General features: G+C 39.6%; 1 pseudogene; it reads left to right on the top strand.

Moving 5' to 3' along the window:
* The window catches only part of LOC127414653 (TP53-binding protein 1-like), a 41,570-nt pseudogene that overhangs the window by 22,796 nt on the left and 573 nt on the right, over positions 1-18,201 (top strand).

The raw sequence follows: 18,201 nt of genomic DNA, 5'->3' as shown, positions 1-18,201 counted from the left end.
GCATTACCTTCAAATTGTTTAACTTGGGTCAAATGTTTTGGGTAGCCTTCCACAAGCTTCTCGCAATAAGTTGCTTGAATTTTGGCCCATTCCTCCAGACAGAACTGGTGTAACAGAGTCAGGTTTGTAGGTCTCCTTGCTCGCACATGCCTTTTCAGTTCTGCCCACAAATTTTCTATCGGATTGAGGTCAGGGCTTTGTGATGGCCACTCCAATACCTTGACTTTTATTGTCCTTAAGCTATTTTGCCCCAACTGTGGAGGGATGCTAGGGGTCATTGTCCATTTGGAAGAACCATTTGCGAGCTTTAACTTCCTGGCTGATGTCTTGAGATATTGCTTCAATATATCCACATCATTTCCTTCCACATGATGCCATCTATTTTGTGAAGTGCACCAGTCCCTCCTGCAGCAAAGCACCCCCACAACATGATGCTGCCACCCCCATGCTTCACGGTTGGGATGGTGTTCTTCGGGTTGCAAGCCTCACCCTTTTTCCTCCAAACATAAAGATGGACATTATGGCCAAACAGTTCAATTTTTGTTTCATTAGACCAGAGGTCATTTCTCCAAAATGTAAGATCTTTGTCCCCATGTGCACTTGCAAACTGTAGTCTGGTTTTTTATGGCAGTTTTGGAGCAGTGGCTTCTTTCTTGCTGAGCAGACTTTCAGGTTATGTCGATATAGGACTCGTTTTACTGTAGATATAGATACTTGTCTACCTGTTTCTTCCAGCATCTTCACAAGGTCCTTTGCTGTTTTTCTGGGATTGATTTGCACTTTTCACACCAAACTACATTCATCTCTAGGAGACAGAATGTGCCTCCTTCCTGAGCGGTATGATGGTGGCGCGGTCCTATGGTGTTTATACTTGCGTACTTTTGTTTGTACAGATGAACGTGGTACCTTCAGGCATTTGGAAATTGCTCCCAAAGATGAACCAGACTTGTGGAGGTCCACCATTTTTTTTTTCTGAGATTTTGGCTGATGTCTTTTGATTTTTCCCATGATGTCAAGCAAAGAGGCACTGAGTTAGAAGGTAGGCCTTAAAATACATCCACAGGTACACCTCCAACTTGGAATTTTCCAAGCTGCTTAAAGGCACAGTTAACTTAGTGTATGTAAACTTCTGACGCACTGGATTTTTGATATAATCAATTAAAAGTGAAACAATCTGTCTGTAAACAATTGCTGGAAAATTACTCATGTCATGCACAAAGTAGATGTCCTAAACGACTTGCCAAAACTCTATTTTGCTAATATGAAATCTGTGGAGCGGTTAAAAAAAAGAGTTTTAATGACTTCAGCCTAAGTGTATGTAAATCTATCTCTCTGTCTCTCTATCTCTACTCATACTTTTTCAGAACAAGTTCTGTTCAGCTCTATTGCTTGTCATGCACCTGATCAGCCTGAATTTAGCCAACTATATTTTCTTATAAAGTTATATGAGAAACTTTATTATTTGAACTTTGAGCATTTATACTGGGTATTAGAGAACTTTATTGTGGTAAGTTATAATGTGCATTTTGGACAAATAAAAAAAAAAAAAATGTTCTTTTATACTTTAAGTGTTATATCGAATTGTGAACCTCATATCGTACATCGAACCGAATCGTGAGACAACCACATCCCATCCCTCTTGCCGGCAGGGTCCAGAGTTAGACAAACTTACTTCATAAAACCCACTGTGAATCTGTTTTTGTTATTTAACTGTCTTGCGTGACCCTTTCTCTTTTATAATACGTGTCAACTTTATGGGTCATGGATAACCTCCCTATAGAGCTGTTCATTGTGTAGTCCTAAAACCCAAATTTGCATTTTCCATCCATGGGTTCCCTCAGGAATTTCCAATAGGTTTTAGAATGCTGGTTTTTAACGACTTTCGATTTACAACTTTCACGGTTTGTGCTGAAACATGAAATACAGTCATGCCTCAAACATTATTTTGAAGCTGCTGGGTTTTTTTTAATTTTTATTTAAGTTGCTAAATAAAGATGACAACTACCACAAGGAAGTGAGCTTGTGCTCGATTAATTGTAAAACCATTGTAGTCCTTATATAGCAACATGTTAGCAACTTTTCTAAATGCACATAATTTTCCTAAATAAAAAAGCGCTATTTTACAAACCCATTGGAAATTCCTGAGGGAACCCATGGTGAATGAACCTGTGTTGTCGATAAATTAAGGCTAAAGTATGTTATTTCTGTGCCACCAAATTGAATTGCAAAAATAAACGGTGTTTTCAAAAACAGCTTTCTGATCACGCCCCTCGTCTTATGTTGTTCAAACAGTCTCATAGTCCCACCCCCAACTCATGCCATTGGTTGAGTAATGTTGTTGGGGTGGGTCTAAGCGGGTCTCTCAAAACAGGAATTTTTATTGTGCCACAGAGACACAGTGTTTACAGTTTTCGAGAAAATTAACTTATTAATGGCTTGCTTATAGTTGTCTCTGCATATTATTCTGGGATAGAAAGTATTTTAACACTGATAAAGTTACATACTTGAGCTTATTATGTTATGACTAATAAGCTCTATTAACTTGTTTTATGGGTGTTGTAATGGTCCTCTTCTATTGCCCTCTCCATCCCTTTCTTATACTAACTAATAGAGGTGGCAGGACAGGGCAGAAAGGTGGAGCCCATGGCCAGACAGTATCGTCCTCAGAGGAGGAGCACTTTGCCCAAAGGCATGCTGGAGCACCAGGCAGTCCACAAGAGCCCAGCACTACAAGCCGCTCTGATTCTCTCAACACCACCTCCCCTGACAACAGCACTGGAACCAGCAGTTTCATTGGGTTGCGTGTGCTGGCCAAGTTGTCTTCCAACTCCTACTCTGGGAGTATCACCCGAGACCTGGGTGAGAACCAGTTCCACCTTCTTTTCGATGACAACTAAGAGTGTGAAGTACAAGGAAAGGACATCTTGCTCTGTAACCCCATTCCTCTGGAGACAGAGGTCACAGCCCTGACTGAGGAGGAGTACTTCAATATAGGTAAGTTGAAAGGGGAAAATGGTTTAAAGGTGTATTCGCACCAATTCTGAATGTTCAGGACAACAACATATTAAAAGAAACACTGCATCTTGATGGACAACTTTACAGACACACACACACAAAATCCTCCACGTGCAGCAATGACAGCTTTGCAGATCTTTGGCATTCTAGCTGTCAGTTTGTCCAGGTACTCAGGTGACATTTCACCCCACACTTCCTGTAGCACTTGCCATAGATGTGGCTGTCTTGTCGAGCACTTCTCACACACCTTACAATCTAGCTGATCCCACAAAATCTCAATGGGGTTAAGATCCATAACACTCTTTTCCAATTATCTGTTGTCCAATGTCTGTTTCTTTGCCCACTCTAACCTTTTTCTTTTTTATTTTCTGTTTCAAAAGTGGCTTGTTCTTTGCAATTCTTCCCATAAGACCTGCATCCCTGAGTCTTCTCTTTACTGTTGTACATGAAACTGGTGTTGAGCGGGTAGAATTCAATGAAGCTGTCAGCTGAGGACATGTGATGCGTCTATTTCTCAAACTAGAGACTCTGATATAGCTTGTTTAGTTGTACATCTGGCCTTCCACATCTCTTTCTGTCCTTGTTAGAGCCAGTTGTCCTTTGTCTTTGAAGACTGTAGTGTACACCTTTGTATGAAATCTTCAGTTTTTTGGCTGAACAAGCATTGTATAGTCTTCATTCCTCAAAACAATGATTGAGTTTCTAGAGAAAGCTGTTTCTTTTTTGCCATTTTTGACCTGACATTGACCTTAAGACATGCCAGTCTATTGCATACTGTGGCAACTCAAAAACAAACACAAAGACAATGTTAAGCTTCATTTAATGAACCAAATAGCTTTCAGCAGTGTTTGATATAATGGCAAGTGATTTACTAGAACCAAATTAGCAATTTAGCATGATTACTCAAGGATAAGGTGTTGGAGTGATGGCTGCTGGAAATGGGGTTCACCCTAAAATTAAAATTTAGTCATTGTTTACTCACCCCTTGTGTTGTTATAACCCCAAATTACCTTCTCTTTTTCTTTTTTTTGGGGGGGGGTTCTCCCCAATTTGGAATGCCCAATTCCCAATGTGCTCGAAGTCCTCGTGCTGGCATATTGACTCACCTCAATCCGGTTGCCTCCGCATCTGAGACTGTAAACCCACGCATCTTATCACGTGGCTTGTTGAGCGCATTACCGCGGAGACATAGCGCGTGGAGGCTTCAAGCTATTCTCCGTGTCATCCACGCACACTCGCCACACGCCCCACCGAGAGCGAACCACATTATAGCGACCACGAGGAGGTTACCCCATGTGACTCTATCCTCCCTAGCAACCGGGCCAATTTGGTTGCTTAGGAAACCTGGCTAGAGTCACTCAGCATGCCGTGGATTTGATCTTGTGACTCCAGGGGTGGTAGCCAATGTCTTTACTTACTGAGCTACCCAGGCCCCTGTAAACTCTTCTTTATTTGTATCAGACTTGGCGTGAACAGATAGTTCTGGAACTATTTTCCATTCAGGCTCCATGATTATGCTTAAAATACAAATATGAAAAATTTAATGACAGCAAATATTTTTTTCTTAATTTTTTTTATTGTTTTTGCCATTCAGGTGTAGTGAAGGGGCATAAGATGCAAGGCTCTGAGTTCCTGTACTGCATAGAGAAAGATGGTCAGAGTATGTGGTACAACAGAACAAATGTGATTCTCAGCATGGAGCAAGGCAACTGGTTGAGGGAGCAGTACGGACTGGGACCTTATGAACCTTCAACACCCCAAACCATGGCCTCTGACATCAGCCTTGGTGAGTACATTTTGTGAAAGTGGAAAGTAGCTCTGGAGGCATGTCCCATAACACTAGACAGCTATTTTCTAGCTAGTTAGATGTGCAGCATTGCATTAAAGGAGTAGTTCACCCGAAAATGAAAAGTGAGTCCCTATCAACTGCCATTGTATTAAAAAGACACAACAGAATATTTATTTAAAGTTTTTATTTTATGTTCAGCAAAAAAAGTCATAGTTTAGAACAACTGACAGGTGAGTAAATCATGACAGTTTTCATTTTTGCGTGGAGTATTCCTTCATCTAACTCTTTTGGGGTTTTTAATACTCTTTGGGAGTTTCCTATAAGGTGTGAAACCAGAAAATGGCAGTTGCAGCAGTTTCAGCAGAGCAGGTGAATGAAGATTGAGCAGAACAAACCAAGCTATTTTGCAAAGCAAAAGCTATTTTGAGAATTATTTTTCTCTGTGTGGGGTTACAGCAGCACATATAAAATCTGCAAATAGTAAAGCTATGAGCAGTGCATGGTAATTTGCATAATTTATTCATACTGCAAAGCATTACTGGGAGCTGGAATGCGGCTTGCTGAATAATGCTTACGTCTGACAAATTGCATAAAAATATTATTTTTTGGCTATTTGAGTCTTTGAGGCTTACTTTATTTAAAGGACAGCAGAAACAGCGGGTGTGTTTATTTTGTTTTACATGTACTTATATTTGTACATATTCTGGCCAACTTTGTTTTCATAAATTTTTTTTTTTTTTTTTTTTATATTTACACAAACTCAGCAAAAAAAGAAACGTAAGGCAGGTCCTTACCAGACATCACCGGCAACAACGTCGCCTATGGGCACAAACCCACCTTCGCTGGACCAGACAGGACTGGCAAAAAGTGCTCTTCACTGATGAGTCATGGTTTTGTCTCACCAGGGGTGATGATCGGACTCACGTTTATCGTCGAAGAATGAGCATTACACTGAGGCCTGTACTCTGGAGCGGGATCGATTTGGAGGTGGAGGGTCCATCATGGTCTGGGGCGGTGTGTCACAGCATCATCGGACTGAGCTTGTTGTCATTGCAGGCAATCTTAACGCTGTGCATTACAGGGAAGACATCCTCCTCCCTCATGTGGTACCCTTCCTGCAGGCTCATCCTGACATGACCCTCCAGCATGACAATGCCACCAGCCATACTGCTCGTTCTGTGCGTGATTTCCTGCAAGACAGGAATGTCAGTGTTCTGCCATAGCCAGCGAAGAGCCTGGATCTCAATCCCATTGAGCACGTCTGGGACCTGTTGGATCGGAGGGTGAGGGCTAGAGCCATTCCCCCCAGAAATGTCCGGGAGCTTGCAGGTGCCTTGGTGGAAGAGTGGGGTAACATCTCACAGCAAGAACTGGCCAATCTGGTGCAGTCCATGAGGAAGAGATTCACTGCAGTAATTAATGCAGCTGGTGGCCACACCAGATACTGAATGTTACTTTTGATTTTGACCCCCTCCTTTGTTCAGGGACACATTATTCAATTTCTGTTAGTCACATGTCTGTGAAACTTGTTCAGCTTGGCCATATTGAATTTTATAAAGAAGTTATATATCTTTTAAATACATTGTTGGATTTCAAAGAAAATTGGTATGTATCATCGACGACATTTCCTGATGATATCTTTTGAAAGGATTTGTATTGACTTAATAAATGGCTGCTGGGCTGTTCCACAATCAAATTCTGAATTTGATCTCTTGATACATGAATGCAAAGTCCAGCGGTGGGTGTGTGTGTGTGTGAGTGTGTCAGATTGTTGTCATCAGCTGGAAAACAACAGATGACTTGTAATGCCAACAATGACCAAAAGATGGCTGTAGAGCTCCACTTATTGATGCCCTGGTTCTCTTGTGTGTGTTCTACATCATGAGTGTGTTATTGTCTCACCCCTTCATTTCTGAGTGTGTATGTTTAGCATTGTGGCTGATTTATTGGTTTTATTTGACAAATGTAAAAAAAAAAAAAAAAAAAAGAAAAGAAAAAGCATTGTTAATCTCACCAGTTCATTCTTATTTATGTGTAAGTGTGTGTGAGTGGGTGTGCATGTTTTGCTCTGAGGATGTTTTAGAGTCTCACCCTGTAACTTCTGTCTGGCATTGTGGATGATTTATTAATTGTATTTGACCAGATAAAAAAAAAAAATGCTCTGTTTTTTGGTCTTTCCCATACATTTTCAATGGTCGGTCAATTTTGACCGTGAATACCAAAGGTATTATTTTTAAATAAAATACGCTTTTATTTTTATTTTTTTACGACCACTTAGACTTATTGAATCAAGCCCAATTTTTTTTATATGTTCAGATGGAAAGTGGAGGAAAAGTCACCAAGTCTTGTACTGCTTAGATAAAAGAATCCATTTTATTAAATTTTTAAAATGTATTTCAGTCAAAAATGACCGGATATCATAGAAGGTTAAAACGCTTTGTCTGATTTCAATAAAAAAGGGGTGTTCGACATCTTGTACTGAGGGTACCTAAGCAGATTGGAGACAGCACAAAATAGTGGTCAAAATGCTTAGTCAATTTAAAAAAAAAAAAAAAAACTTTTAATGTATCATTGCTTCCTTATACTAAGTCTTCTGAAATTGACAGAGATAAAGTTCAAAACGTATTTATTATATATATATAATTTATTTAAAACCTGCTGCTCTCAGCTTGGAATGCATCTTTGGCACTTATAAGCTGTGTCAACTAAATGGCCCAGTGGTTAATGCGTTAGAACACAAGTCAAAAGGTTGTGAGTTTGAGACTGGGAAAGAGCAATTTGTACTTCTGATGATTTCTGAGTCTTCATATTGTGCTTTACTACAATGCAGACTGTACTTTGTGTAATTCCTGCTTCAATTTAAAAAACAACAGTGAAAAAACTAAGCTGTAACTATTTTCTCAGAAATAATGGTATACTCTCAACCAAGAATATTCCTTTGGCGTCAGTCAGACTTGTCGATTGTGTCGACAGTGGTTAGAGCTCTGGGCTTCAGTTCAAAGGACTGGTTGAAACATAGTTTGATACCTGCTTCAGCTGGTATAAATGTTGTGACTTTGTTGTGCTGGAACTCTTTGTAATGTGCTTAGAGAATGGCTTTTGGGCTTGGCCCCGATCATTGCTGCTTACAGCTATATTTAGTAGTAGTAGTAGTAGTAGTGTTGTTGTTGTGAGGCTATTATTAATTATCATAATACCTGTAAAAACAATAGAAATAATACAATTATTTAGATAATAATGGTAAATCAATATTGAGTGAATATTAATCATACATTTTAATTGAATTCATCCATCTGCTCAACAGAATCACTTACAGTATGTAGCAAACGGCAGAAGACAAACATTACTAACAGTAGTTAATTTTTATCTTTTTATATGTCTCAAGGAACTGGGACTGAGTGCTCTGATATCGCGATTTGCATGGGCCATCTCCCTGGCAACAAATACAATATGTTGTGAGCAAATTGACAGTTCATCACGACTGCCACTAGGGGAAGCAATACAGTGAGAAGGCAGCTTGATGATAATTTTCAATATTTTTGAATCTTGCATATTTATTCATCACAATTGTGTTCATTCTGTCCTCAGATAACCTGGTAGAAGGAAAGCGGAGGCGCAGAGGGAACCCTGGTGGAACAGGCACCCCTAACTACAGTTCCAGCAACGGCCCGAGAACCCCAGGGCCTTCTGGGAAACGAATACTCATCAGCGGCACAGAGGACAAAAGGACTCCTGCGAAGGGGCCAGAGTGGGTACGGAGCCCTTTGCAGACAGCAGCAATGTGGACCAAAACATTTGCTCTACTGGATCTTAAGACATTTTACAATAATGCTTTATTACATGCCTGGTTTTATTGCTTAACTTTAGCTTTTAATTGTTTTATAGCAATGCTTTAAAGTTTTATTCTTTTTAATATCTATGAATTGATGTCACATTTTAGAATGACTCCTGTAAATGTATTTAAAATGTACTTAAACCAATCAGAATCGGTGCCTTTCTCCCCAGTGCTATATCTGTTGCGTCACCATTTGATATTACAATATAAAACTTATGATGAACCATTCAAAGGTGTGAATAAATAGTGCCTTTATCACTTAATGCAATGCAGATCCCCAACTTGAAACATCAGCTGGTATGTGGCATATCATTGTATTGCTTTTGTGTGGGTGAGCACTTCACTGGGTAGATGGGAGTGGTGCCTTTAATTCCTCACATTTCAGTCTTTCTTTCACCACCAGTCATTGGTTCGAATAATGTTTGAGTTTCCTCTTGTATCAAGTCTTATTTTGTTGTTCCACTTCAACAGAGCAACGGACAGCTGCTTGTAACACATCTGGGAGCGGCTTAGACTTGCCATCTGACCCTAATAACCAGGTGGCGACACATGGGCCTCTCCCTGAGGACTCCTCTCTCTTTATGGGCTTTGTGTTTATGCTGACGGCATCCTCTGAAAGAGAAAGAGACTCTAACCAGCAGAGCAGCGGTGATGATGAAGGTGAGGGCTAGAGCAAACAACTCAGACTGCATGTGTGTCATCGTTTACTCACCCTCATGTCGTTATAGATAAGAAAATTGACTTTTTTATCTGTTGACACATTAGAAGTTTCACAGAATTTTCCAGGTGTGCTCTTCCATGCAACTGGTGCTGTTGAGCTCCAAAAATTACATTAAAGCACCGTAGAAATGCCATAAATTTAGTTCCTACGACTCGTGCTCTATGTTCCAAATCGTCTGAAGCCATATGAAAGTTTTGCAAGCAGAACGGACTGAAATTGTAGTAATTATTTACTGATAATCTCCTGCAGTTGCTCTCAAATCTCATTCTCTATTCTGCATATTTAAGTTGGTGTGTAAGAACCCATCACAGCATCATTTGTTTTACAGAGATAGAAAGCTGTCATATGGCTTCAAAAGACTTTGAATATAGCTCATTAGTTGTGTGGACTACTTTTGTGGTTCTTCTGTGGAACTTGACAAAACTAGTTCAAAACTCTTAATTCAAAACCTAATTTTTCTGTAATTAGAATATGTGCAGAGGGCTCCATATAATAAAGAATATACAGTGAGGCAGCTGTAGACAGGGGGAGGAATGATTCTGCCTGACTTTAATGAATTACAGGTGAGTTCATATTCAAACCAACTCTATTCTATTTTTCCCAAGAGCTGCACAAAATACTTGATGCTTTTTGTATGTGTGTTTGCTGGATTTTCAGTGCAAAGCAGCCTATCAAAGTTTGCTGATTGCTGACCAGCACTGTCATACCAGGAAATACCTGCTGTGTGTGGCAGGTGGTGTTCCCTGTGTGTCTCGGATCCGGGTGAGGGACTGCTGCCAGGACAAGAAGCTACTCAACTACAGGAACTACCTACTACCTACTGGTCTGGGACCAGAGGGACACATTGTGGAGTGGTAAGTTCTTGTCTTTTGACTAAGGATGTCCCGATACTGGTATTGTAATCGGGTCCAATACTGTGCTCATGAACTTGTACTCATGCTCATGAAAATGCTTCGATACCGGAGTACTGGTGATGCCATTCGAGAGGCAGACGTGTGAGACACGAGCTCTGCGAACTTTGCTAGTTTTGAATTATTTTCATGTTATAATCCGGTGAGATTCGATACACCCAGGTACATACTTGCTCTTTGAGGTAAACATGGCAAAGAAGTCAAAATCCTCAGACTCTGGAGACATTAAAAGACGTGTTCAAACTGAGGCCTCTGATGGGACTGCGAGACGGGGACTCGATTTGGACAGCACGTCGGTAGATGAAATTCAGCGTCAACTGTCCAACATGTCGGTAATGCTGACAAAGGTTGTTGCTGACTTGTTGGATCTCGCTGTAATAAGTCGATCGATTACGGCGATGGAAACAAAATTCTCTGAGTTGTTTACAAGAGTGACAGAAATTGAAAAACGAATCGATTATCTTGAGTCATCGGAAAGGGAATTATCCACTAATCCGCCAGCGTCCAAAAGAGATTAGGAATTAATTTCGGAAAAACTGGAAATTTCGAAAATATGAGCCGAAGGAATATCATACGAATTGTTGGAATTCCTGAGCATGAAGAGGGCAGAGATATGGTGAAATTCCTAGACGAGCTTTTCCCAAGTCTGCTCGACATAACAGGCCACAAGCTGGAAATCAAGCGAGCTCACAGATTTGCTGAGGGAGACAGGCCCCGATCGATTTGGCCAAATTTCTGAGATCATCCGATAAAGATCTGGTGTTGCGCCAGGCGAGGAGCAAAGAGAAGCTTTCTTGGAAGAACCATAATATTTTCTTGTTCCCGGACTTTGCGAACTCGACGAGAGAAACGCGATCGGTTCAAGGAATGTAAGAAACTCTTACATCAGAAAAATATCTCGTTTGCTCTGTTCCCGGCCAAACTGAGAATAGAAAGGAAGAATGGTTGCAAAGTATTTACTTGCCCAAAACAGGCACTCTCCTTCATAAATACATTGGAGTGAGTAAGCCATTTGATGTTTCTTATATTAGTGGACTGACTCACGGTTTAGGGACTCTATTATCTGAGGAAGCTGGGTGCCATTTTTGTTTCTTTTTGCGTTGACTCCGCCTAGCGGCTGGAATTTGTTTTGTGGCATAACTCCAAGAAACATTTGCATTGACAGAAGATTTTTTTTACACTGAAGTTCCCGGCCAGATCAAGAATGGACACTACGGATGACCGCAAAATATCTACATGCTCACATAAAGGACGTTCTTTATAAAGTTGACGGGCTGAGTAAGTTATTGTGGTGTGTTTTTTTTTTTTTTTGTGTGTAGCCTCCGAGTTAGTTTGGCTCTTGATCATCCGAGGAACTGGGATGCCTGTTTTGTTTTTCGTGCTGGCTCCGCCTAGCGGCTGGAGCTTGTTTTGTGTAATTACACTATTTCGGGACAGTTGTGGTTAAATCTGTTTGTTCTTTGTGCTTATGCCTCCTAGTAGAATGATTACCTCATCTTCAGCACTCATAACAGCTGGCTCACTGAACAATTGTTTGTCTGTCCGAGGAAACTGACCGGCTTTATATCAGCTGGAGTTTATTTTGTGGAGGAACACACCTTCAAGACAGTTCTGTGAATGCATCTACATGTTTTTTCTGTTATTCTGCCTGTTGGCTGGGGTCTGTTTTACAAAGTATTTTCTGTTATGTAATTTTGCATCACAAAATTTGTGCAGAAACACCGGACTTGAATAATCCCTTGGCAAAGTTGTTGTGGGGGTTCTCGCATGCGTACACGGACCTTTTGAGTTTAGAGGGATTGTCGCCGGTTGGCACTGTCGTGCATGGGGTTAATGCGCACGTATTTCTTTTTTCTGTTTGTTTTGCTTGGGGTGGGGGGGGGGGGGGAGTTTGTGTTGGGGCACCCTATAAAAAGAAGGAAGGTTATTTCTTTTCTTAAACGTAAGAAATATGATATTGTGTTTCTTCAAGAAACGCATCTTTCCCCGCAGGAAGCTGAAAAATTTGGTAAGATATGGGGTGGACATGTTTTCTTTAGTGCTGGCTCAAGTAAGAGCAAGGGAGTCATTACACTGATAAATAAGCATCTACAATTCAAATGTCTCAAACAGATTAAAGATAAATTAGGAAGAGTCATTATTGTTTTAGGAGAAATTCAGGTGCAAAGGTTGATTTTGGCTGATATTTACGCACCTAATGTTGATGCTCAGGGCTTTTTTTATGGATCTTGATGGGATGTTGCAAGCTGTTGCCATCTCTCATGACATAATATTAGGAGGAGACTTTAATCTTTTGATGGACTCAGTCCTTGATCACAGTGAAGCAAAAGTGTGTAAACCCCCTAGAGCAACATTGACGCTTCACAGGACGTGTAAAAATCTTGGTCTTGCAGATATCTGGTGACTTTTGAACCTAACTTGTAGGGATTATACATTTTTTTTTTTTTTTTTCATCAGTTCATAAGATTTACTCTAGAATAGATTTTTTTTTAATATATATTTAAGTCCCTCATTTCATCTGTTGTTGATTGCTCAATTGGAAATATCTCAGATCACGCCCTGGTGAATTTAGAGATGTTGTCACATACAGAGAAAAAGAAATCATATAGTTGGCACTTTAATGTATCCCTTTTGCAAAATCCTGATTTCCAACAAATGTTAAAGACTGAAATCAATGTTTATATGGAGACCAACTGGTCCTCGGTATCCTCTGTCTTTTTTTAGATCTTATGCTACAGAACTGGCTCCACTTTTAAGTTTATACTGCATCATTAAAGAATGGAAAGCTTCCTCCAACCATGACACAAGCCCAGATCAGTCTGATTCTTAAAAAGGACAAAGATCCAAGCGAGTGTAAAAGTTACCATCCAATTTCCCTGATCCAGCTAGATGTAAAAATTTTGGCTAACTGATTAAGTAAGGTTATGACATCTCTTATACATATAGATCAGGTGGGGTTTATTGGAGGCCGTGAATGATCAGTCTCTGGTCGCTGCCATCTCACTTGACACTGAAAAGGTGTTTGATATGGTAGAATGGGATTATCTTTTTAAGATTTCGGAAATGTATGGGTTTGGGAGTACGTTTATTGGTTGGATCAAGTTACTTTATAGACACCCTGTAGCAGCGGTACAAACAAATGGATTAATTTCAGATTATTTTACTCTGGATAGGGGCACTTGGCAGGGTTGTCCTCTTTCCTCATTATAGTTCTGTCTTGCCCTGGAACCATTAGTAGCCGTGATAAGAAAGGAGGATGATTTTCCAGAGGTGGTGGCGGGAGGCATGGTGCATAAGCTTCTGCTTTATGCAGATGATATTTTATTATTTGTCTCTGACCCTAATAAATCTATGCCTTGCCTCCACAGAATTATTAATTTCTTTTCCAAATTCTCAGGATACAAAGTCAACTGGTCTAAATCCGAAGCTTTGGCTCTAACAGCGTACTGTCCAGTAACGGCCTTCCAGCCAGGCGCCTTCCACTGGCCCAAACAGGGCATTAAGTATTTGGGAATTTTATTCCCCACAAATTTGTCTGATTTAGCTAGAGTTAATTTTGACCCTTTAATAAAAAGGTATTCGAGCGACGTGGGTAGGTGGGCTTCATTACATTTATCGATGATTGGGAAGGTTAATGTTATTAAAATGAACTGTATTCCAAAATTTAACTACCTGCTACAATTTCTCCCTGTAGATATCCCCCTCTCTTATTTTAAGCAATTTGAAAGCATAGCGAAGTCTTTCATTTGGAATGGTAAGCGTCCCATATTACAATTCAATAAGTTACATAGGCTGATTGACAAAGGTGGGCTTGGCTTACCCAAGATTTCGTTTTATTATTATGCATTCAGTCTCAGACATTTGGCTCATTGGTTGCTTCCACCTGAAAGAGCCCCTCCCTGGTTCTGCATTGAACAAGAACTTCTTGCCCCTGTCTTGCCATTGCAATGTCTTTCTACCAAGCTGCCCGGAGAACTAAAGACACATCCCGTTATCTCAAACATGCAGTTAGTGTGGACAAGGGTTTCCCACGTGCTCAATTCGGACATTTACCTGAACGTTGCCGCAAGTATTTGGTTAAACCCTAAACTGTGTATTAATAAGTCCCCTTTTTGCTGGACAGAATAGATTGAGAAGGGAGTTGCTATGCTGGGTGACCTGTATGACAATGGAGCATTGAGATCCTTTGAAAATATTACATACTGGTTTGGGATTCCCAGATCTCAATTCTTCAGGTACTTACAGCTGCGCCATCTACTTTGTACCATCTTTGGGTGTAGTACACAGCCCCCTAAAGCTGCAGACACTCTTGAGATGGTAGTAGCGGCTTTTGGAAAGGGTCACGAGGCTTCAGAGTACTATTCCTGGCTAATTCAGAGTCTAGGGGATGGGGTTTTGACATCTCTCAAGAAGTTATGGGAGAAAGACTTGAAATTAGTACTGGAGGATGAAGAATGGGGTAGGATTTTAAAAAATGCCAAGTCTATATCTAGGGATGCAAGGATGCGCCTCATTCACTTTAAGATTCTGCATTGTTTTTATTGGACTTCCTCTAGATTGCATAGGCTTGGTCTTAAAGATACACCCACCTGTTGGTGATGCCAATCAGAGGATGGGGACATAGCCCATGTTTTTTGGTATTGTACTAAGATTCAAGAGTTTTGGTCGAGGGTTCAGCGTTATGTCTGTGAGATCCTGAGCACTCAGATTTCATTCTGCCCCAGACTTTGTATTTGGGTGATGGGGCAGGGATTAACTTAGCGAACACACACATTAAAAACTGGGTCCTTACCTGTGTGATGATCGGCAGGAAAGTGATCCTTGGGGGATGGAAGTTGGCTGGTGCACCCTCATTTCATGAGTGGTGCACTGAATTGGGCACAGTGGCGGCCTTTGAAAAGATGTCGCATAGGCGGCTGGGCAGCTTGGGTGCCTTTGAGAAGAAGTGGGGCACTTATTTGGCATTCTTGGAGGGTGCCAGGGAGGAGCAGTGGAGAGGGACAGTTTAAATGGTGTGTATGTAATTAACTGATATGTGGAACCCTTTTTTTTTGTTGGGCAGTTTTTTATTTTTTATATCTGAGTATTTTATTATTATTATTTCTTTTTGGACTGTTTGCTTGTATGCGTGTCTGTTATTATTCGGTGTCTGACCACTGGGTTGTGTGTTGGGTGGGTGGGGGGGGAGGGAGCGGGGTATATTTTGTTGAAAATTGATTCCGTGTTTTCATGTGCTGTTTATGTTGATTTGAGTGTGGAATCAATAAAAATTGTTAATGACAAAAAAAAAATGCTCCGAATACCAAAAACCGGTACCATCTGACGTACGAATGTCATTCCATCAACATTTAGTGCACAAATTAAAATCACGTTTTGTCCTAGTGTGATTATTGAAGCGCAGAGGCTGCGAGTGAATGAGATAAATACAGTATATAGTTTGCATGTGCTGCATGCTTCACAGTGAATGTGTGGAGCCGATGTTGCACCAACACCGGCTCATCATACCTTTTTAGAGCTCCTTTGGATAAAAAAATGGAAAACACCATGTGTGCTCCGTTTGTAGCAGATGACAGCGAGCACACCGCTAATTCACTTTGTAGCGCAAGGCACATACAGACTACATATTTATTTACTAGCAGCCTTTTGCGGTTTAATAACCACATTGGGCCACCTGCTTTTCCGGAAATGAGAAGCTACCGTCAAAAACAAACAGAAACAGAATGGACTTAAATAAAAGCTCAATTTAAATGGAAAAATGTACAACAGAAATATATCACTACTAGGGCTGAAACGATTAGTTGACGTTATCAACAACATCGACAATAAAAAAAATTGAATATTCATTTGATCTTAACGTAACATAAGATCATATGAAACTCTAGTGATTGCACACAAGAGCAGCACTGCAGCTCACGCCTGACTGAGGAGAGGAAGAAAACACATCTCACAGTCCAGATGCACTCTAAACTTTCTAAACAGCTTCAGGTGATGTAGATCGCAAAGTATGAGGGAATTATAATGCAAAAATACAAAATAAGTAAATACAGAAGCACTCTTGTTGTGGAATAAGCAGAGCCGGAGCTGACGCTCAGCTTAAGCAAAACTTGCGTGTCGAGCATCTTTAAAGGAAACACCCCGGCGTTACATCTTTAATGCAGTTCTATTTAATGCGTTATAGCTTTATTAAAGTTAAAATAATAAGGAAACTGACATTTCTCTGTGCAGTCAGCGCTTCTTCTATGAGTTGCACGAAGTGTCCCGATCTAAGGGAGAGAGATTGAAACTGCACAGGGACGCTCATCCCTCGAGTGCGCGCGCTTAATGCAGCTAGATTATAACGTGATTGCCCGCGACTTATTGAATCATAATATATGTCACAGTGCATTTCTTATCATGAAGAAAATTGCCAATATGCAGCTTTATTAATAAGAGAGAGTTAAAGATGGATTGAAGTGAACAGAAAGGTGAGAGAGGTTAATCTTCGCCCCATTATACACTGCAACAAAATAAGTTTTGGATTTGTTTTTGTTTTGGCTTGTTTTCCAATATAAATATCTAAAATTCCTTTAAAACAACGTACATTTACTTTAGCAGCTATACTGCAGAAGAAAAAATTGTTATCTGAGAATGTTAAATATAATATTAAAATATCTAAAAATCCTTTAAAAAATATGCATTCACATGAGAAGCAGCATATAAGATATTCAGACTTGCTTTTAGAGAATAGATTTTGAATATAAGTATATTTTTGTCTTTACTGCACTTGCAGAAGTATAACAAAGTGAAAAAATACAAATATACAAAATACACTTATATTTAAGATACATTCTCTTAAAGCAGGTCTAAATATCTTACATTTACTTGGGAAGTAACATATATCTTGTTTTAAGGATTTTTAGACAATTTTAAATGGGGAAAAAAGACAAATACACTTGAACAATAGGATTTTTTTGTAGTGAAATTTTTACTGAATTAAACAAGTATTTTTCCCCTTTAATTCAGTGAATGTCATTTAGAGGTATTTTATGGTACTCTTTATTGTTAGCAAGCACGTTTAATATAACCTTTTAAGTTGGGGCACAAGCTGAATAGTCGGTTAAGAGATTAATCATTGCGAATAGTCGAATAATCGTTCTAATAATCATTAGATTAGTCGATTTATCAAAATAATCGTTAGTTGCAGCCCTAATCACTACTGTATAGTTATGTAATATTGACTGTAATATTAATACTACTACTTATAATAAAAATAGTAATAAATCAATGGCAATTGTATTATATAATAAATATCTCACATCTGTAATGCTCGTCATGCATCCCTTTATTTGATAAAAATAACTCCAATGTTGTATTTTGGATTGTGCTTTGAGTTTCTGTATAATAGCCCTTAATTTGATGAATAATAAAACATTATGCTGAAAAATAATTGTTCTATTTTTATTTTCTTTTTTGAAAATAGAAAACACAGTTTTGATGATAAAATTGAAATAAACTGTTTATATGGAATTCAGAAAAAATAAAAACAAAAAAACAGGCATCAGCATCGTTGAGTACTGAAATGGAAGTATCAGTACTTGTATTGGTTCTCAACAAAATGGTACCGGGATATCCCTACTTCTGACGTACTTGGATGCTTGAATTCTTTGTCATTACCATGTGTTTTTTTTTTTTTCTTCTTTTGTGTCTTCTCCATACTCGGGCATCCTCGCTGTAACCCTTTTAATGCCCTAAAAGTGCTGCTCATATTAGAGGATCGGGTGGATTTGTGGACGACTTTGCTTTCCATGGGTGGTGTGGTGAAAGTTCATCACCATAAAGAAAAACGAGACATTTCTGGTGAGGAACACTAACCTTAGTAGAGACAAAATAGATAAAGCTTGAAATGGTGCAACAAGTAATTTTTTATTTGTTTTCCTGGTCGGTACAAGAG

Source organism: Myxocyprinus asiaticus, chromosome 2, assembly GCF_019703515.2.
Source record: "Myxocyprinus asiaticus isolate MX2 ecotype Aquarium Trade chromosome 2, UBuf_Myxa_2, whole genome shotgun sequence".
Lineage (NCBI taxonomy): Eukaryota > Metazoa > Chordata > Actinopteri > Cypriniformes > Catostomidae > Myxocyprinus > Myxocyprinus asiaticus.
The sequence above is the reverse complement of the archived record's forward strand: the minus strand, read 5'-3'. Positions and strand labels throughout refer to the sequence as shown.